This window comes from Rattus rattus, chromosome 5, assembly GCF_011064425.1.
Source record: "Rattus rattus isolate New Zealand chromosome 5, Rrattus_CSIRO_v1, whole genome shotgun sequence".
Classification (NCBI taxonomy): Eukaryota; Metazoa; Chordata; class Mammalia; order Rodentia; family Muridae; genus Rattus; species Rattus rattus.
In genome coordinates, this window is record NC_046158.1 from 114549349 (window position 1) to 114572557 (window position 23209).

Below are 23209 nucleotides of genomic sequence, written 5' to 3' on the forward strand. Positions count from 1 at the left end.
TTATAGATAATACATTTAGAACTGACTATTTCTCCATAGATTCTTATTCTCTGCATGTTGACTGGTTATGAATCTCCATGTTAATCATCATCATCCCAAAAAGGAGCTTCTCTGATAAGCATTGATAAATGCACTCACCTATGGATATAAAGATAAGAATGTAGGGGTTAGTTTATTGTGTCTATTTAGAAGAATAATAGATTCTCCCTCAGGGGACATTAGCAGGCTATGGGTGTTTAGATAAGTTAATAGTGCCAGAGAGGAGATGGATTTTATTAAGCAGATCATGCTTTAAATCCAATTTTTAAAAGGTAGTTGGTTACTCCCATATTATTTGTGACATAATAGTACTAGTAGGCATATCTTTCAAGGCCAGGTGCTATTATAGACTGAAGAGTTCACAGTTGGATAGGACTATTGATGACTCCCTCCCTCCCCAGGTAGTGTATATATAAACTTTCTAGAACTATGAAATCTAACCTTCCAGGTGGTTATCAACTTGATGTCATTGCACGTTATGACTCAGGTATGTGGTATTTGGAGCAATGGGGTCTTACTACCAAGTTTGGAGGGTAACAAACAAGAATGTTTAGAGGGATTTATGGGGTCCCATAACCAAGAACTGGATAAGAGTTAACCATGGATCTGTGCTTTTTAGGGAAGGCTGTTCAATAGAAAACAGAGGTAGAATTACTGAAGAAAGCCCAAAGCATAAATAATTCTAGAAATGAAAAATGAAATAATTAAAGGGAAAGCAAAATCTTAGTGGAATGCCTGACTAATAACATAGACCATATAGAAAATATAATAAGGATGGAAAGATATGAGAGAGGAATTGGATAATGCAGTAAAGGCCAATGATAAATTTAAAAGAAGTATGAACAGAGTGGGAGAGCATTGGGGCACTTGAAAAGACCCACCATTTAAATTAGGACAGAGACAATGGAGATGCACACCTTAGTGAAAGCATAGATAATATTATAATAAGAACAGCACAGAGAATATTGTAGGAGAAATTCCCTACCCCAGCAAAGATGCCCATCTAGGTCCAGGATGCCTACAGAACAAATTTTAAACTCGTTTTAACAACCAGTTCTGTTTTGCCATTTAAATCAATGAATTGTTGAGAGCAAAATTGTAGTTATTAAATTGGGATTTAGAGAAGACTTTTGTGAGTATAAGATTGTCTGGTTAAAATTATTTCTCTGGGTTATATGGTCCAGTTTTCTTGCATCTGCTAATGTGTTCATGGTTGTATATTTCTTAATGAAATTGAAGTCTTTCTGCTTATAAAATTTCTCTTTTATAAGCTTATCAACCTAATCACCATTGTTTCTTCATTTGTTAATTTTCCAAATGTAAAAGACAACAACAACCATGCACCATGAATTTAGTCCAACAGGAAAAGCAATGTATTGGAAAAATTAAGCCTTTACTTTCCAGGCAAAGCAATTTTAATCACATTTGTTTCTCCTCCATAAGTCCCATTCCATAGGGGCAGATTGCTTTTTAGTTGCTGGTCTGACTTATCATATAGCTACCTGTTTTGCTAGCTTGTTGCAGGGGTCTTTGTAAGCTCTCGACCTAGAAGAACACATCACCAAGACCTCCTGCTTCTAGGAGAATGAGACCCAAAGGTGCATGTTTTTGATAAAAAGCCAATCTTTGTTGCTATCCAGTTTCAGTTTGATGTTGAAACAAAATTCTGTAGGAATAGAAAGACAAGAAGTACAAAGAGATGTCACTGGGTTCCCACAAAGGCAGGAACTGGGACAGTAATTTTCCTATGTTTCTTAGAACTTCAAGACAAATCTATGTGATATTTTTCATTTCTCTTGATTTCTATATCAGCAAACGGAAGCAGAGTGGTAACAGTGCAGTGTGCATGGAGCGTCATCTCTTCATGCCTACCTTCTCTTAACCTGGCCCCAACCTTAGAAAAGCCGTAGTAAACAGCACCTGTTGGAAGAACAGAATCTCAGTCAAGTCCTTAAAAGATATGATTTACCATGAAGAGAGAAGAGAGACTAGCATTTATAGAGGGGAAGAGTCTGTGTAGGGCCATTGAGATGAAGACAGCTATGGAGGGCAAGTGTGGTCTAATCAGATTTACCTAAAAGGTAGCCCTATCTATGATCATGTTGAACTGACTTTGGATGACATACTTTGACTGTGGCAGATAAAGTATTTTAACAAGAAATTTAATAGAACCTCGGGGAGAATAGCAGGTAGAAATTGGGCGCCAAAACTCAGATGGCCCCTGTGTTTCTGGAAAACTTAGTAGCTCCTCTCACCTTCTCTTCATCTTCCTCATCCATATGTTTTACATCTCACAGAAGAGTCTGGGGTTTGGCTACTCCAACCACAGCAAAGTGCACTGGCCTCAGTGAGCTCAACACCACACTCCACGGCCATGTGTTTATCACTGTCCCTGTTATCAGTGGTGAGGAGCGTGACTTCCAGAGCTCCTGCTCTGTTGCCCCAGAGCAGGTCACTGATAGCAGGCACAGGCAGCTTCCTTAAGAATGTTTTGATTGATATTTGAGCTACAAAGAGCAAGTAATAGGTTAGTGTGGTTAAGCATTCGCATGAACTATGTTGAAGGCCTTGCTCTTGATTCTCACACTGAATGGAGAAAGCTTGCAAGGGAAAGAAGTTTGGTGAAATGTGATTTGCAAAGATGGGTACATTGACACCCAAAATCAGTTAAGAGAAAATGGCAGTACCATAGGCAAGGATCTGAAGCATAGTTCCAGAGAGATGGGAGAGGAGTGGCATCAGGACAGTGGGATGCATCTGGTTTGAATGCCACTGACCAGGACTTAGCTGTGATATGGAAGTGGTGGGGTTGGGGATTTAGCTCAGTGATAGAGCGCTTGCCTAGCACTGGGTTCGGTCCCCAGCTCCGAAAAAAAGAAAAAAAAGCTGTAAGTGGAATGTTGGTCACTTGTGAAAGACACAAAGCCTGTCACCAATAAGTTAAGAAAACAAGGTTGCAAATACTTTGGAGAAAAATACAATCCAGTAGCCAATCAGCATGGACCTAAGTTTACATCACTGTGGGAATTACTTTTTCATTGTGTAAAAACAAATAAAATAAAATCACTGTGATAATAGGTGAAATATTTTGGTAGGAAAACTTTAGAAGCAAGCAAGACATGACTGTAGATAAGGGAAGACTGATGCCGATACTGTTCTGAAGCCTGTGTTTGACTGATGCCCAGTGATGCCTAAGTGTGCCTTACATGATAAAAGGAAAGAGGGAAAAGCTAAATTTCTAAACACCAGAGAGAGTATTCTTCTAGTTGTACTTACTGACAGGGCCTAGACATCTTCTAATGCAGGCAACATGGATCTGAAAGAATTGTTGTGTTTTGGCCAGAGCACGAGCTTCTTCTTGAGTCTCTGACAGATCCTGATAGAAGCCAGGAAATATATTTTTAGGTTTCTATGATTCCGACTAAGGGAATTATGTACCTCCTAATGGTGGTCATCCAGTGAATATAAATAGAATCTTTAAAAAGACACACTGTGTGTCCCAGTGGCTACTTTACTTAACTCCAGATCCTATTTACAAATGCTAGAATTTGTGAAACTGTCTCGGCTTTATTCCTGTAGGATGAGCAGTGGTCACAGGAATGATTTGGAATTTAGCTACTGAGCAGGGACTAACACTTATTCTCCAGAACCTGTGATAGGTCTAAATGGTAAAAGCTAACAGTGATTTTTCTTTACTCTTCTCTTAGATTTCAAGCCAAGTGTTAGAGGACACTCAGAATATGCCGTGTTCACAGCAGCATTTCAGCTGTCTATCTGTTCCCTCGTTTAGACAGATTGAAGACAACCAAATGTAATTTTCTCCTTCTGAAGAATTGAAAGAACCGGTTTTTACTAATTAAATTACAATGACTAATTAAACAGATTATATTCTCTATCAGAGAATTGTATAGTAAAAATTACTGCATTTATAAGGACACACACTTTACATACCTATAAAAATGTATTTAGTACATAGCCATAGGAAAAGCTTTCAGTATCAAGTTTGAGTAAAGATAACTGGAACTCCCATGGGTTGCTGGGGAGGGGGGTTGTTTTGGAAAACTATTAAAGTTATACCTTTGTATATTGTATAATATTGGATCATATTAGATATCATCCCACACCATATCATATCACACTATATACCATATTATGCCATGTAATATCCTACTAGTACAAACCTACTAGGAATGTACACGTTAGACCATCAGAAGACAGTTACAAGAATAATTGTACAAGGTCATAGTAATACTCCCCAACACAACTCAGTCATCCACCAACAGAGAGCAGAGCAACAAGCTGAAGTATATTCCCAATGCAAGTACCACTCAGCTGTGAGGCAGAGAGAACTAGTAATTCATGTTGTCATAGGGCCAAAATCCCATAATACTATACTGAATGGAAGCAGTCAGACACAAACTGGAAGTTCATTTCTAAAGGCCAAGGAAGGCAAAGCTGATCAACAGGGCTGAACTTCAGATCACTAGCTCACTCTTCCAAGGGTGGGTTGTGACAAAATGTATAAACCATGTGCTATTATATTAACTCTTAACTGTGTTCTTCTCTCTGCTGGTCCTTTGACGTGAGTGTACTTCGGGACACCAGCAGTTCTCAGGAAAATGAAGTCATTACATTGTCAATTATAAGCAATAGTGAAATTCGAAAACGAAATGAGATGTGTATCAGATAGCTATTTTTACATGTCTAAGAAATCATCTTAAACTGTAGTAGCTTTAAATTGCAATCCTCGATTTAGACTGCAATTCTGTGTATCAGCAGTCTACATCATTCAGCTGGTGGTTCGTCTGTCTGCTCAGGGATCGGTTTCAACTGGCTGCTGACTCAGCAGAGCAGCGCTGAGGAGCAGATTAACTCGTGTTTGCTGGGATGAGAGCGCATGGATTGCAGGTTCTCCTCTTCCTAGGTTCTTTCAGGCAAGAGTTTACAAAGTGGTTTCAAGAGAAGTAGAAACAAACAATGATTGAGGGCTGCCATCCCAACCACTGTGGCCTCTGACACTTTCTTTTAGTCAAAACAAGTTACTGTGTTGATCTGGATTTAACCACTTAATGGAAACTACTGCCAATCACTAGTTGAAAAGCAAAGGAGATGATGGTGACCAAGTGCCACCATTTTACTCCGAATGACAAGCAGAGACAAATTAATCTCTCACTATTTTATTTAGCATACATGGGCATTGATAGTACTGTGTACAGTCTGTACATGTGCAGTTTTTCTAAGAGTGTCTCCATTGTATTGATTAGTTTGTAAACACGAGCAATTTCATAGGGATTTCCTAACTGAGCTGGTATTTCACTTGGTCTGAATGTCTAAGCTTAACCAGACTTCTCTAGAGCTATTATAACTGCTCTTGAAGTCCTGCTGCTATGATTTAAACCTTTATCTCTCAGGAAGCCAAAGGACAGGACATTATAATGTGGCTTTTTAAAAGCACCAGACCCAGTGACTTACACAAAGTCTCTATCCAAATTCTAACTTAGATGCCGTGTAGTGTCAGATGCTCTATGTTGCCCTTGGTGACTGGCATGCTTCCTTTCTGCGATGGGAAACTTTCCATTGCTTCAGCATCCTCTCTCTACTCTGAGCTCCTACAGTATGGGCTCCAATATTTTAACAAAAGACATATTTTTCATGTCACTACACAGAGGTCTCAGGATACATCCTTTAGGCAGAACATGTAATAGTGATTATATATATTTCCTTTTGACTTTAAGATTGTTCTACATTTTCTAAGAAGCATCACTGTTTTTCTTTTGAAATCTTAAGCTGGGGTGTTGGTTAACATGTCCATTGTATACTGCATTTCCCTAGGAGGCTCATTCTCATTGAAACTATGATACAGTCACATAGCAAACCACATCAAATCAGGAGTTTAGTTACCATTCTTTATTAGTTTGTAGTCACATACTATGTGACTAAAATGAAATGACTTGGATTCAGGGATTGTCAAGACAGGGATTTAAGTGATATTCTCTGCATTTAAATCATGAATGAACTCAGGCAGTTTAATTAATTTCATCACACACAATTCCATAAATATGGCTAATATCTGAATGTTTGTAACAGAGGGCAAATACATGCTTATTATTTTCCTTGGAAATAAAGGACAGTATAGGAAATAACCCTCTTCAGTCAGATGAGGAACAAACACTGTGTAACAAAAGGATACTTAAGTACATGAGCTTGTCTTTCTCTTCTGTAACTTCAGGGTTTCAAGTGTAAGAATGGTGGATATATACCTTTTGGGTGGGAGCCCATGAAATAATATGTTTGCAATGGCTAGTGTGGGTCTAGAGAAAGTAAGTTTTCTATAAATATTAGTCCTTAAACTAGTCTGCTGTCTTACATTGTGCTCCCCAGAAGCAGACCTGTGTGGAAGAGTGTATTTAGGAGTGTGCTTAGGTTTAAGAGGGAAGGATCAGCAAAGATAGGAGTGAGGAGTGTGGACACAAGCCATGGAAAGTGAAGAGAGCCCCCATGAATGACAGTAAGCCAGCACAATCAGGGAGAGACTGTCTCTTTGTAGTCCCTTCCAGATTCTCACACTTTTAGGATAGTTGTAAGTTGCTCAAGGGAGCCCATAAAGAAGACTGAAGCTGCATACAGTTGCAGACATAGCATGTAGGACCTGGAGATGGAACAAAGAATTGTAGAAGGATGGAGAGATTAGATCTGCTGGCAACCATATCCATTCCTGAGAACCTTCAGAGTTTCCAGGGACCAGGTGGATGTGTGGATTGTATCTTGGGTAATTTGAGCATTTGGGCTAATATCCACTTATCAGTGAATGCATACCATGTGTGTTCTTTTGTGACTGGGTTACCTCACTCAGGATGATATTTTCTAGTTCCATCCATTTACCTAAGAATTTCATGAAGTCATTGCTTTTAATAGCTGAGTTGTATTCCATTGTGTAGCTGTACCACATTTTCTGTATCCATTCCTCGGCTGAAGGACAGCTGGATTCTTTCCAGCTTTGACTATTATAAATAAAGTTGCTATGAACATAGTGGAACATGTGTCCTTGTTATATGTTGGAGCATGTTTTGGGTATATGTCCAGGAGTGGTATAGCTGGATCCTCAGGTAGTACTATGTCCAATTTTCTGAGGAACTGCCACAGTGATTTCCAGAGTGGTTGTACCAGCTTGCATTCCCACCAACAGTGGAGGAGTGTTCCTCTTTCTCCACATCCTCACCAGCATCTACTCTCATCTGAATTTTTATCTTAACCATTCTGACTGGTGAGAGGTGGTATCTCAGGATAGCAAAAACTATTCTCAACAATAAAAGAACTTCTGGGGAAATCACCATCTCTGACCTCAAGCTGTATTACTGAGCAACTTTGATAAAAAACAAACAAACAAACAAACAAACAAACAAAAAACAAAAACTGCATGCTATTGGTACAGAGAGAGACAGGCAAGTGGATCAGTGGAATAGAATTGAAGACCCAGAAATTAACGCACTCACCTGTGGTCACTTGATCTTTGACAAAGGAGCTAAAACTATCCAATAGAAAAAAGACAGTGTTTTCAACAAATGATGCTGGGTCAACTGGAGGTCAGCATGTAGAGGAATGCAAATTGACCCAGTCCTATCACCTTATACGAAGATCAAGTTCAGGTGGATCAAAGACCTTCACATAAAACAAGATACACTGAAATTAATAGAAGAGAAATTGGGGAAGAGCCTTAAACACATAGGCACAAGGCAAAATTTCCTGAACAGAACACCAGTGGCTTATGCTCTAAGATCAAGAATCGACAAATGGAACCTCAAAAAGTTGCAAAGCTTCTGTAAGGCAAAGGACACTGTCAATAGGGTAAGATGCAACCAACATATTGGGAAAATGTCTTTTCCAATCCTTCATATGATAGAGGGCTAATATCTAATATATACAAAGAACTCAAGAAGTTAGACTTCAGAGAGTCAAATAATCCTGTTAAACATGGGGTACAGAGTTAAACAAAGTTTCTCAACTGAGGAATACCCAATGACTGAGAAGCACCTAAAGAAATGTTCAACATCCTTAATCATCAGGGAAATGCAAATCAAAGATTTACTTCTGAAGGAACCTAGTCTTTGAAACTATCTAGCCATTTTTCAAAAATACAACTTAAATAGTGAATAAGGAAAGTTTAGAAAAGTTTAAAATTCAGAGGAAAAGAAACAAAATTAATAGATATTGCAGATTTCCAAAGTGATAGTAATAGTCTCCATCACATTTAAAAATTCATTTAGAGTTGTAAAAAGATGGTCTACTTTGAAGTGTCATTATTTCTAATATACCTCATTTTAGGGTTTTGTAAGAAATCAGAATTGGCTGATAAGCCAATAGGAGACAAGTTAATAAAAGACATGATTCTGAGCTTATCGTCATTGTTACACTATCTCATCTCAGTCCTGGCCCTGTCCATCACTGGAAGTAATTCAAAAGAAAGCTTTGCCCTAAGGTATGTTAGAGCTGGAATCAGAGTCTTCAGTGGAGAATAAGAATGGCATTCCAAACTTAATTATAAAACCTTCTGATGATATAGCTCACTTTGATGGATAGAAACATCATTGGTAGAGAGCTCACTTTGCTTTGCTTTGGATTTTCCTGTGATTTGGGGTCATGTTCACTCTGAAATTGGAGGCTTTATCAAAGCCTTGTCTTCACATAGGAGAGCGTGAAGCAATACGGTGAGACAGCCTTCTGCTTTGCCACTCCAGTGGGTCCTATAACTGGAAGGGACTGAGGCTGAGATTGTTGCTTTTGGTTAGTGCACATTGCTACTGTGTATGCCATCTCTCTTATGTGTTGAGCACATTAACTGCACTCTTTTTTAATTATCCATGCTTACATTTTACCCCTTTGGAATTTCAGACCATAAAGACTGGATTAGAAGCCTGAATATTGATTGGGTGCTTAAAAATCTGCTGCCAGAGATTTGCTGTCATTGTTTTAGATGTAAAATAGTAACAGGCAGGGCAACTGTCTTCAATCCCTGGCTTAGTATATTTAGCAGAGAATTATCTGAGACTGAGTACATTTTTCACAACACAGTCGGGAAGTCACACACAAAGGGAGTTGCTGAAAACTTGGTTTTAAGCATAAGCCTATCTTTCCACATCTGATGGGCATATCTTTATCTGGGAAAATCTGACCTGCAGGACGTGAGATGTGGGTGGTGAAGAATGTTTCTAAAGTGTCTACCAAAGTCAGATCAGAGCTTTGTCTGATTCTCATCTTGTATTTTACAAGTGTCCACTAATAAAGGGAATTATAACTTAATAATAATATTTTTTAAAAAATTATCTTCTAACTTGTTGCTGGTAATAACCTAATTTCTTGTTACAATATTACACTTGCTTTCATTGGTTAGTGCTCTGCTGGGTTTTGTGATACTGTATTTTGTAGGATTTAGCATCTGTGAAATGGGTGGTAGGTCCTTTTTGTCATATCTTTTTTTTTAAATGTAAAATTGGGCATTGTTTTATTTTCCTTTACAATTTAATAAAAACTTCTTGATGATTGCACACGGGGTAAGGCTGATTGGTAGTTCAGAATGATCACAGTGATGGTGTTTTCCTGACACTGTGAAGTTTTCCACAGTGAATAGAATGACTTGTATGATGTCACTGTCAAACCAGCATTTATGCACGCATCATTTTCAGGATTGTTGGTAACTTGAGCATACTTTTCCCAAATCACCTTGCCTCCTTGTGTCACAAGGCCCAGCTCCCTCACATTCACTTCAATGACTGTACCTTTGGAGATCACACCCAGGGTTGTGTATACTGGGGATGAGGGATTCTATTTCACACCGAGTATAGGCAGGCAAAAGGTAGCTTTCAGCTCAGGGTGTGTGACATGCGCCTTTTTGAAACGTAAACCCATTGGCCTAATGGACCTTTCATATTTAGATGGTTTTCTTGTAAAACCATCACCAACAAAGCAGACTTTTGTAACTATTCTTTTCTATGCCTTCTTTTTTCTTTTTCCTGCTCGAATAACTTTCAGTACTTCTGTTTCTCCTTGGGCATGAACTTTGGGTAGAGAGACCTCCCATTTTCCTGCCTTCTCTTTCTGTTTCTGCTTAATCAAGTTAGAAAGTACTTTTGCTCTTGACTGCCTCTCTCTGTCCAGCAGGTAGGCAGGCACTGCTCCCTGTGGAGCCTTCTCCTCATGTCATCCTTCTGCTTGGTGTTTCTCTTTTCATGCACCTTAATGGTCTTTTCATTTGTATTTTCTCAGCATGGCGCTGTTTATGGCAGAGTTTTAGTCTTCAGACCAATTTTTTTTTTTTTTTTGTGCCCTTTGAACATTCATGGGCCTCCCCACCTTCTTTCTTTCTCTTTTTCTCATGGTAGTCCAGACGATATCCATATCGTTTGCGGTGCAATTCAATATATTCATTTTGTGACATGATGACAGCCATGGAGCAGCCGTCCATGATCTTCCGGGTTCCAAACTCTTCTTAATTCCTGGGTATCACCCCTTTTTGTCACATCTTTAGCCTGTGTAAGTCTCTCTTGTATATACTCTTCATGTGCTTGAAATAGAAAAATGTCCATAAGGTATAATTGTGGAAGGTCCATTTTAAACCTTTAGTCAACTGGTACATTCAGTCATCATTTCTATCTGCTACTCAAGTAATATTTATTTGAGTCCAACAATATATCAGAGACATGGCTATCAGCTCTGTCTGAGGACATGAACCCTGATACAGTCCATCTTATTTTGAAACTGTCAGCCAGTAAGTATTTACACAAGCCAAACAATGCCAGAGACACTGCTAGCTGCTAGGAATTCCTAGATGGAAAACCTAGTTTCTTTTATTCACAGAAATATTACAAATAAAAACAACGCAGTAGACATAAGTCTCTGTCTTCAGACTGCTTAGAACAAATATGCCCTTGGTCATTCATAAACAGTAATACCTATACCCAGTTCTGAGGGCTAGGAAACACACAAGCAGAATGAGTGTGATGGGGGCCCGCCCTTCACACATGTGCCTTTGAACTGTGTCTCCTTACATAAGAAAGCCAAATGGGCAAACAGCCTTCCTCAAGTCTCCATCATATCATCCATCAAGTGAAACCTTCATAAGTTGCTCCCTTCTCAAAGGTTTCCCTTGCTTCTTGATAGTATCACATTGCGCTGTGTTTGGAAAGGAAACCAACACTCAGACCACAGTACAATGGAAAACTAAATACAATTACGTCCTCGAAGCAAGAGCTTCTATTTATGCCCAGAGAATAAAGGGAAGCCTTGAAGCTGAGGGTTGATATGTTGAAGTTTGCCATAGGCAAAAACTGTCTGCAGCCCAGAGTCATACCTAGATAAGCGTCTGCGTATACTATTCAGAGTGATTCTTGTATTTTATTATTATATTGGTTATTAAAAAGAAATGTGATATTAAAGGAAAAAATCTGTTAGAGTTAAGAGACAAGAAAAGGAATTTTCCAGATGACATCATTGAGATACACAAAACTTGGATCCGCTTCTCCTCCTGATTTTCAATGTTACAATTCACTGTGTGATAAAATCTGTGGTGATAGCTTTGATAACTGTCATCCTAGCAATGGGCAGGTTGAAGCAGGAGGATTACACAATCAGGTTGAGCTTGGTCTACATAATGACTTGTTGCCCAGGATGATCTTCAGAAAGAGATTCTGTCTCACAGGAGAAAATGAGGAAGTTAGGAAGTGAAGAGATAACAAGAACAACAGATAGGAGAAGGTAAGAAAAGTGATATAAAAATTTAAAAATTAATACGTATAATTATATCTAAAGATATAAAATATAACCATTTAAAATCATAAAAATTTTAAAAAGCTGATATTGATGAAACTTTACATTTTATTAAGGTTTCTTACAGCAACATTAGTTTGTTTTTGTGAAGACCACTGGAATTATACATACTCAGAAAGAGAAAGTGTTCTTCATAGTGGACTCAAGAATGTGACTGTTATTTTCTTATTGCTGAGTTAATGTTGGCAACTGCTTTTTATTTCTTTGAAAATGGCTAGGATGATAGGATTCCCTGTGCATCCCAGAAGGTCTTCAGATGGCAAAGAAGATAGTAGGCAAATATAGGTGATGAAGGAGAAAAATTCAAGTAATTCATCCATGTAAATTTGGTAGGGAAGAGGTCTCAATCCTGCACTAATAGCTAACAGCAACTAATGAATGCTGAAATCAGAGAAGCGCACACCAGTTATCTATTTAATTCCAAATGGTCAGCCCTGAAAACACACACACACACACACACACACACACACACACACACACACACAAGTAAATTGTACACTGAGTGATTATTTTTATATATCACACACACACACACACACAAGTAACATACAGACTGGTTATTTTTATATATTATACACACACACACACACACACACAAGTAACATACAGGCTAAGTGGTTATTTTTATATATTACACACACAGGGGCGCGCACACACACACATATGTGTTTGTTGTATGCAACAAAAAGTTAATAAAAAGGTGACCCTGAATTTAAAAGAGAGCAGGTGCTAATTTACAGGGAGTTTGGAAGAGGGATAGAGAAGAGAAAAATGGTTGGAGTATTATCTTAAAACAATTTTTTAAACTAAATATTTAAGGAAACTTACAGGAAGTTCTTGGGCATCTCCACATTCTGTTACCTCAGCAAACAGGGCCACCTGTAGAAACCTTGCCTGCTGGTTTTAGTGTTCCATAAAAGGGTGACTTCGATTTTGTAATGTGCTCCTCCCTATGACTTTCAAATGATGTGAAACTGTTGGTTTCTCCTTTGAAACACGTGATCTAGTCATGGCAGAATCATGGCTATTGTGGCTACAGATAGTTACCCACACAGGGAAATCTTGATGTGTCGTTTCATTGACCTGTGTAGTGCTGATCGACCCAACTGTAGCATTAAATAATAAAAAGGGGATCGTACCAGTCCACACTACACCGGCACCGGAGGCCCCCATGGCACCAGTGGGCTGTTCTTATCTTGGTAGACTCTTCGACCCTCTTGAAATGTCTCCTTCACCCGATTCGCTAAGTTCCCTTGGCGAGTTGCTACCACACCAGCTCCACGCATCCAAATTTCATGTGTCCCATACCTTCCTCTTGAATTCAGTTGAGTTGCCGCGGGAAGGAAACCACCACACAAAGTTAGTTTAGAATCAACTGGTGCTGCACGCAACTACTGACATCCTAATTAGTGAGCCATACTAAGTTAAATCCTCCTGTGGCAGATCTGCCAGGGACTAACCAGGGGTGGGATGGGGGATGGGGATGGTTTGGGGGGTTAGGTTGGGTGGTATGGGTGCTCAAGTTCATTACATCCTCTACCCCATGCTCTCTCTCTCTCTCTCTGTCCCTTTTCTCCTCCTCTCTTCCCCTCCCTCTCCTGGCTGTCCCACAGACTCCTTGCCCTGTGATTGGTCCCCTGAGATCTTTTTATTTTTATTAGGGGAAGGTCCTTGCCACACTAAACGGCTAACTGTATCTATTGATCCAATAAAACATTAATATAAAGGTGAAATTCATTTACTTAATAGCAGCTTCACGTGTAAGCAGTGCCATTGCACCATATTCTTTGTTCTGTTGATTTTTCCTTTCCCATTAGCACACTAAGGCCAATCGTACTTTCGTTTGGTTAACTCTCCCACTCTTCCATTTACTCCTGCCATAGGAATCCCTGAGAATAGATGTTTGTGAAAGGAACAAATTTATGCTTGAGCTCATCTTACCAGCCTAACTTAGTATCAGTTTGATGTTTCCATGGTGAAATGAGTGTGCAGGGTGCATGTATGATCTCCTACAGTGAATACTATGAGTGCTCTGTTCTTGTCTTTTAGACCTCACCATTCTAGAATATTCTTGTTCACATGATCCTGTTTGCATTGTATAACACTTTCTTTATGCCACAGGAATTCTGGGCCCACTCGCCTAGTAGGCTGTGAGTCTTAAGTGTTATTTCTCCCAATGTATTCTTCAACCAACAATTGATGGATCACAATTGGTGATCAGAGTTTGCACTCTGCTTCCAGTGAATGTCCTAGTGATCAATCCCCATTCATTTAGATCGTTTCTTTTCCTTATTACATTTTTTTTCAGGCAACTTGACAAATTTAAATGCTTTTATATGGATATATTTATTTCTAGATTTTTTTTGAAACATTGAACTACTTTTATACCCATATAAGCCTGAATGTAATTACCCCTGAGTGTCTTGAATTTGCCCTTAGGTCAAAAATCCCCAGTTTAAGTAAGTCAAAATTCAAACCATGTCATAAATGAATGAGGAATTTACTTTCAGAAGAAAAGCAGAAATATTGCATTGCCAGACAGTTATGCCTCTGCCCATGTATATTACTAACTTATTACACCGAGAGTATGTTTGCTGTGAGTAGTGTGCAGCTCTAAGATCATTTAAGAAAAAAACTTTCTTTTTTTCAGACTCTTCACCTTGTTAGGCACACTGCATTTCTACCATTGTAACATTGATAACTAGCTCTTTTCTAGAACACTCCAGAATACTTATTTCTTTTATTTGGGTTCCAACAATTTGAGAGTCTTCACGTGATATAAAAGCTGGCAATTTTAACTCAAACCACAATATTAGTGTAGATGGGTGAAGATGTATAAGAAGACATCTGAAATTACTTTATTCATTTAAAAGTGATCTTTTTAAAGCCTCTGTAAATTACGTTGAATGCTTTCTAAGATTTCAACCACCTAGGAAAAAATATGTTCGTTAAAATTATATCTGACCTACTACTTCTATTTAAATAAGTGTTTAAAGTATCTCCCAATGAGGATTTGGGATTGGATGTTAATATACGTCCCTCAAGCATTAGACTGCTGTTTAAACCAGTTAAAGCAACAATAGCAACCACTAGTAACACTGATGGCTTTGTTCTGGGTTGGTAGCAGGACAGGCTGCTTTCCGGAAGGATGCTTGGCAGAAACAAGCTTATGTCATATTTTCTGGCTGACTCTTTGCCTTTCTCTCTTCTTTTATCACAGTTCAAGGTTCTTACATTATAAGGAATTTGAAACATTCAATCTAATATGGTTGACTTGTGCTATTTGCCCAAGAGAAGGCTTTTGGCTTGGATAATGTGCTCCCTTTCCCCAGGAGATCGAGCGCGTCATGCATCCAAGACTAACTCAATTACTAGGCCATGGGAAAGTGGTGTGATGCATCTCAGTTACTGAAGGTTCACTTTAACTTCAATAATAAAATGACAAAATCACCTAGAATTGAACTTAATTGTGCAATATTATATTGCCTTTACCAATTAATTCAGTGAAAGTTTGAGGTGATGTATTTGAAAAGTGCTCATAATCTGGAAAACACTAGACAGTTGTTAATTGCTGTCATTATTATTGGAAAAGAAGAAAAATAATAAGCCCTACCTGTGGCCACTCACATTAGTGAAAAGTTCTCAGCAGTAAGCGGAGAACAGCTCACCCCTTAGGCAAGTGCTTATTATCAAAGCCTTTCTAATGACTCTGATTCATAGCAGATGAAAACTAATGTCAACATTTTTCAAACTAGAGGTTTTCACCCATGAGCCTTCTTTCTTCGAGACCAGAATTTTTCCTAAAAATAGGAACGGCTGAATAAAATTTAAAAGACTGTACTAGAAGCTATCAGAAACAGAAAGGGAGGGTTTGTTTTTTAGATTTCTAGGTCCACATTATATATAATTACAAATACATGTATAGTATATGAAAATATCAAATAGTCTAATTTTGAATCTGTAGAAAAATCTATAGCACATCTAATAACATGACTTTGCTTTGGTCTCTAAGTGTATAACATTTTTGTTGCTGTCTGCAGACTTGATAGTTATTACATTGAATTTAAATTTTTATACAAAGGGCTGGAGAGATGGCTTAGTGGGTAAGAGCACTTTTTTGCTCTTGCACAGGATTCAGGCTCAGTAACACATCAGTAGACACTTGTTAGCTTACAACCATCTGTAAATCCAGTTTCGGAGGATCTAATGCCCTCTGATCCCTGAAGGCTCCAGGCAGACAGATGCTGCACCTAGATAGATATAAACAAAACACTCATACATATGAAATTAAACAATTAAATCTGAAACATTCAGGAATATTTTATTAATAAAATGTTAACATATCATATGGTTCTCATTCCTGATTCCAAATAAAACTTAAGATCCAGCCCTTCACAGTCTTCTCATAGTACAAGTATCTATTTCAGTTTTGTATGTTGCCAAAGAAATGCATATGAAAATGCATAACAAGTAAGATATATTTTAATTCATATATCATAATTTATGCTAAGAGATTATTTTTATGGAAAATATTTGGTTTTCTATGACCTGTATTTTATAAACCTTTATTCTTTAAAAGTTGATATGAATTTCATAGCATTATTTGAATTATTCTTGTTTATGTTTTCTTTCGTACAGACTGTATCAGTTATCTATTTCTGGGAAACAAATCATCTCAAAGAAACTAATATTCTTTCCCTACTTATTCACCATCAATTTTGTCTGTTGTTGGCCAAGTTGGGTTTTCTTTAGTGGTCCTATAACAGACTGGGTAGAAATGAGGCTTTTCTGAAGAGACAAATGTGTCCCTCAATCCGACTATCACATTACAGAAATAATGGACCCAAGAATACTTCCCGTCACGGGGATCTTTTGACGGGAGGAGGCACCAGTGAGAGGAGGAATGTTTTTTCTGACAAAACAACAACAACAACAACAATAAAACCAATAACAAATAAGATTTATAACCTGCTAGAACATTTCACAGAATGAGACTGAAGCACAAACAAGGATGGGTCAGTGGTGGGTAAGACCACATCTTGAGGAGGACTCTTGACATGTACCTAACTAATATTTAAAGTTTAATGGCATTTCAGGAATGTGAAGATGGACTAGTAAAGTCACTGAGTCTCTTTGTCCTTCTCTAGAATGTGACTACAGTGAATAATCTACTTTCTCTGCCTTTTAATTATATTATTTATTTCTATTTATTTATTTATTTATTTATTTATTTATTTCTATACTATTTAATTATTTAATTTTACCGTTTGAATTGGCTTCTCAGGAATGGGTGCCCAAATGACTTGATGGGATACAGACTGTGACCTCCAAGGCTTAGTTCTTCAGGTCTCCTCCCCGATCTTTCTTTCCTTCACTGGAGGAATGTCAATGAATTCTGTAGACAAATGTCCACACTTACCTTCTTTCTTGATTCTTGATAAATTCGTATTTAAAAGAAAATTAATGTGGAAGGTAATTGAATGCATTAATAAGTAGAATGTTTACTTAAGAAGGACAATGCCACCTATCACTTGGATTATAAGTAGTTTTAAGAGAATAGTTTTGCTAATGGAAGAATTGTGTTTTCTGAGAACATTCTGATGCTTTATTTAGTTGAGCACTCATTTTCCAAAAAATGTGTGACTAAAGACACCAGTCAGTCAGACAAAGTCTTGTGTTATTGAATCTTTTGTTTAACAATACGCTGTTGTGTCTGTTCTCTTTCCATAGATGCCTCTTAGAGTCCTAGTTCTAAGGAAGATGTCACTCAGGGCCTCCTACATCAGTAGGATATAATTGATATATTTAGCTCAAAACTTGGTCCAGAAATGCTCACATTTCTATCTTGCTAATAAAATGAACATATTCTGCTGAGAATAGTTTCATCCAACAACTTTAGAAATAACCAAATTCTAGAGCAGGTTTTATATAGCCATTTGTTTCATGCTGAATATACTCAAAAGCAAAGTAGAGGCTATTAGAGAAACAAAATGCTTGGTATCTATTCACAGCATGATGATCTCTTTACGGATAATGGGATACTTTATGCCCTGTGAATATTTTATCCTTCTGCACTTATTGAGGTAACATTGTGAGGTAGTCCGGGGAGCTGATGTGAGGGCAGTATGTCTGAGTGTGGATGGACGCTGTGTCTTGTGTTACCTCTCTACCACACACTGATCTTTTTGCACTCATAGGGTAGAGATAATAGGGAAGGTTTTACTGTAAGGGGGTTTTGAGAAATGTATAGGTCAGCATATATACAATTTATGTTACAGTAACCAGTGGTAACAAGGTTCCTGGAACAGAGGGAGCAGGGTAGACTTTATATGGGACCACTGTCTGGCTCGACTCAGTTCTCTGTATCACTGGTCTCTTTCATTCCCATTTTCCCAGCAGTCACTGGTGTTAATTATGACCCTTCAGTCTCCTGTCTTAGCTCCTCTGATTTGCAGCAACCCAGCTTAAAACACTTTATGATGTTAATTTGCTTTATTTTACTCTATGTGTTTTCTCCACTCAGAAATATTGAGAAAAATATATGAGACCTGGGCCAAAAAAAATGAAAAGTGTGTGTGTGTGTGTGTGTGTGTGTGTGTGTGTGTGTGTGTGTGTGTGTGTGTGTGTGTGTGTGTGTGTGTGTGTGTGTGTGTGTGTGTGTGTGTGTTAACATTTCCAGCAAATCATTCAACTTGAGTCATGGGAAAGGTGGAAATAACAATGACGATTGCAAGAGATAACTAATATTGAAGTCAACTTCGGTGCTATAATGCATGCAAGTATTTTTAAAGAGGATTGCTTGGCTTAATATTTGGTGCATTTGTGTATTGAACTTTTCATAATTCAGAACTTTTAGAAATCAGAAATAAAGCCCGGTGACTTGAAATGTTGTGGTGAGTTGTGGAACACCCTTAATTTCATTCACCTCATTGTCTTCTTCACGGTGTTTTCACAAACTGCTCTTCTTTCTTACTTTTCCTCCAAGGCTGGTTTTGTTGCTTATTGTTTTTATTATTTAGTCAAAAACGAAAACATAAGTTCTGCATCTCTGTCGGGGGTAGGGTGGAGGGTGAAGACAGAATTCTGGCTTCTACCACATCAACACAGTGAGATGCCGGGATGCGGCATACTCTGACTTCCTCGTTTGATTGACAACTCTTGCATATGGCAAAATCAGCTTTCAAAACAAGTCAGCTTCAAGCAGCAAACAACAACTTAGACATTCTTCATACAATGCAAAGCATTTTAGTTTAATTCTGGTGAGTTTTAACATTTTTTTGTCCATTCCAATGGGCAAGTTATAGATTAAAGCTGGAAATGATACATCTTAGTTCAAAACAGTGTTCACCCGTCGGTTTGGTTGGTTCAGTGTTTAACTGAAAATAATGTATTGCTGTTGTTCTTGTTTTAAACACCATGGCTGGAATGATTACCCAATAATCTCCCCCAAATGACCATTTTGTTTAGTGAAAATCAAATGCTTGGAACGGGAGGGATGGCTCACCACTTGAGAACACTTGTTACTCTTTGAGAAGACTGGAGATCAATTCCTAGCATGCACATGGTGGCTTACAATCATCTGTAACTTCCTGTCTCTGTTTCCTGCTATTGACCTTCTGATGTCTACTGATGTTGATGTTTGTGGTTAGAATCTCACTTTCAGCTAGGTTTACTGGACCACTGGGTACTCCCAGCACTGGGCGGGCAGAGGTAGGAGGATCTTGAGTTTAAGCTTGGGCAGCTATGCTGGCTAGTTTTATTTCAAGATATCATCAATTGAGAAAATGCTTCCATAATATCCAACTGTAAGTATTTTCTTAGCGATTGGTGGGGGAGGCCCATCCATTGGATGGTGCCATTAATGAGCTGATAGTCCTGGGTTCTATGGCTGTGCAAGCTATGAGGAGCAAGTCAGCAAGCAGTACCCCTTGATGTCTTCTGTGTAAGCTCCTGCCTCCAAGTTCCTGCCCTACATAAGTTCCCGCCCTCAGTGCCCAGATGATGAACTGTTATATGGAACTGTGAATTAAATAAACCTTTTCTTTCCCAAGTTGCTTTTGGTCATAGTATTTCATCATAGCATAATAACCCAAACCCCGGTCTTGCAGTATGTCTCAAAATGAATAGTTTGTTGTAGGGACTGTGGTTGTAGATCAACACATGCTCAGCTCTTAGGTTTAGTCCCAGGACCATGAAGTAGGAGTTAATAAAACAGAGCAAAAGCAAATGTAAATTCTGATCCTTCACTTTTTGAAAGTGAAATCTGTTTAAGATTCTTATTTCTGTCAATAGTATATGAAATTGATTTAATTTTTTTATCAACTGTCTGAGTCACACAGAGACATTAAAGAATTATAGAGCTGCTGTTACATAACTGGCCTCAATCCCATCTTGTACCCTTTTGCTGAGAGAGCAAACAAAACCTACGCAAATATGGAAGAAATTAGCCACCACATTTTCCAACCCCCATGCTACTCACTCAGAAGAGCGTATTGTTGTACATGGTGCGGGCTGAGAATGCTGAACATTCTTAAGCCAGGGCCAAGTGTTCCCTGCCATGCTACTGTGTTTTGTTTTCTGTTTAAAAACTTTTCTTTATGAGAAGGTTTATGGCAAATGGTAGGCAGCATTCTCTAGACTTTCTCAGTGAGCCTGGAGGAAGTGTGGGAATGAGCTAGATGGGACAGATTTTGTTCGGGCCTTTTCAGTTTTCTTGTGATTAGTCACATCCCATGTTGCTTTGTTGACGTTATGATGCTGCCACCTAAGGCTCCTTTGCCATTTCTGCTTTCAGGAGGCTTTGTTCACAGCCCTGTCCAGTATAATCTACTTTTCATGTTTGCATTTTTTACTTCTCTTTGGATTAAGGTTCTACATCTCAAAATGAATGAAAACTTTAAAATTAGGATCAAATATATATATGGAATGTAATCTTCATCACTTAAGAGCATTAGTCTTCATTCCTCATACTATAACTTTTTTATGAATGCCTTCTGCTTTCAAGTAGAGAAATTTCCACATGGCTCATGTGAGAAGTGTGGTACACGTGTGGCTTGAAAACAAGACGATTTGACTGTGAAATGTTTGCTTAACACAGCAAAGAGATAAGACAAGTTAAAGTTATCCATAAAAGTAAAAAGTACAAGACATAAGTGCTTGGAATCAAACAAGCAAGACACAAGATTAATATTTATGTAGGTGGAGGGATTTAAAGGCTTGTACAACCCAATTACATAACAGAGACAAAATAAGGTAACCCTGGTTATAACATCTTGTAAAGAAGCAGCCACATTATATAACCAGGCTGCATTTATCAAGTAGCACATTCCACCTACACAGCTTTGGAGGAAGATGGAATAAGTTGGGAGGAGGGGGAGATTTCTAAGGAATAAGAAGGAAGAACAATGTGAGATGCTGCCATCCTGGCAAACTTCTTTCGCGTTGTCCATAACATCCTTCATAGGCTTTGATCGCCTTAGTCTTTGGGCTAAACAAGAGCGTTCAGTGGTTTGGAAAGAACAGGTTTGAAGCGCTAAACAAAACACAGGAGTACAAAGAACAGAAGAGGTGCTAAATAACGATATGTTTATGTGGAAAAATCCTGTGCATTGGGGAAGTGTTGTTGGGTAGGTAGAGAGGAGAGCGTTTGTGTCCTGGGATGTATGCATGGGCGACTTGGGTTGCAGTAAGTGCCGTCACTGTCACAGATAATGTCATGGGCTTCGCTAGTGTCACAGCATCATGCATCAGTACAGAGGAGAGAAAGCAAAGGCAGGATGGTAACGACCAGCTTTGTTACGTGACCAGTGATTATGGGAGTGCAGTAAATAGAACAGACTCATCCTGGCAAACATCCTTGGGGTATTTCTCTTCTGTTTCTTCATCATGAAACTGGGTGATGTTTTTTATTTCTTTCGTATCAAATCTTAAACAGTCATAATTCTTGTTGAAAAGGTGTGTATTGCTAACTCTACTTGAGTACACACCACTGGGAAAATCAAACTCCCAGCCAACTTTCTTGCTTGTTCCCTATAATTTTATCATTTATAATTTATAATTTTATGGATTGTTGAGCTATCTGGGGAGGCATCTTCTTACCGAGTTCAGCAGACACCAACTATGTAGAATGTTTGTAGTGCCTCAGAGTTGGGGTGACAAGTTTTGTTGAAGGAGATAAATTTAGTTGCTAAATTAAATGCCACCCCTGAAGCTTCAGACAGCGTGTGGTCATTTCGCCAGCTCTGCATTTGAGTTGCTGGAGTGCCTGACAGCTGGTAAGGAACAGTGGGACCCATGTCCCTGTTTGTTATTGAAGTTTACACTCAGGACAGAATCCAGCTAGATAAAGGAAAATGAGTCAAAGCACATTGGTTACAATGATCAAGGAACAACTCCTACATTATAGACTGATCCCAGTCAATGACCTAGCTGGAAATGGACCACAGAGGATGCTGGCAAAGAGGTGGGGGCTGTAGGGGAGCAACGTCCCCTCTAGAAGTAGTCTGACATGATTTCTAGATAAATGAACATTTAACAAAAGAAGTTGGATAATAATTGAACTCACACATAAAGACTTTGGAGATAATTTAGTCATTTCACAGTATTAATTTCCATTTTATGGCAGCCTTTATTTGGCTGATATGAATAACAGTGGCTTACTTTTAAATCTGCTGGATTTAAATTTAAAGTGTGAAGAGAAACTTGGCCAGAACAAATTTTTTTAAAAACACCTTTCTAATGATAAATTTTGATTGGTAACCATAAGTCAACAGTAAATGTTTATGCTGAAATCGGTGGCCAGGTTCCTGGTCATCTAGATAGGTTCTCCATCACAGAAAGTTCTGCATTACTGTTACAAAGCATCCACCCTGGGAGCTTTCCTAGGCAGGAGACCCAGCCTCAGGGGCTGATACAAAGACTTGGCTCTCCTGAGCTCCTGACAGTGTGAGTTTTTTCACAGCTCTTTTGGAACACTATGTTTTTAAAACAGTGACGATTTGCATTTAAGAAGTTGATTCCTGGTGGATTTCAAAGACTGCATGAAATACCGTTTTAAAAGAAGGTGAGAAAATAAATTGTTCCAAAATTGGGATGCTAGGAATACTGTGGGCTATGGCTCAAGATATGTCTGGGCTCTGAACTCATCAACTTTGTGTAAGACTTGGACAAAGCTGCCATTTGATCTTCGACACTCAGACAAGAGTAAAGGAAGAGTAGAGGAGGCAGCAGTGATCCCAAGATCACCATATGTGTCTCATCACTAACACTGGTAAAAGTGATCAAAGGGTAGGCAAAAGGCAGAGATCATCATGGCCAGGGTCACAAGTGTGGGAAATGGGATAGGAACCTA

At 38.5% G+C, this 23209-nt stretch overlaps 1 protein-coding gene and 1 pseudogene across 2 annotated transcripts in view; one reads left to right on the forward strand and one right to left on the reverse strand.

Moving 5' to 3' along the window:
• Positions 1 to 23209, forward strand: part of Plcb1 (phospholipase C beta 1) — a 671578-nt gene that overhangs the window by 94219 nt on the left and 554150 nt on the right. The gene's annotated exons all lie outside the window — the stretch shown is intronic.
• Positions 9556 to 10471, reverse strand: LOC116899969 (annotated as a pseudogene).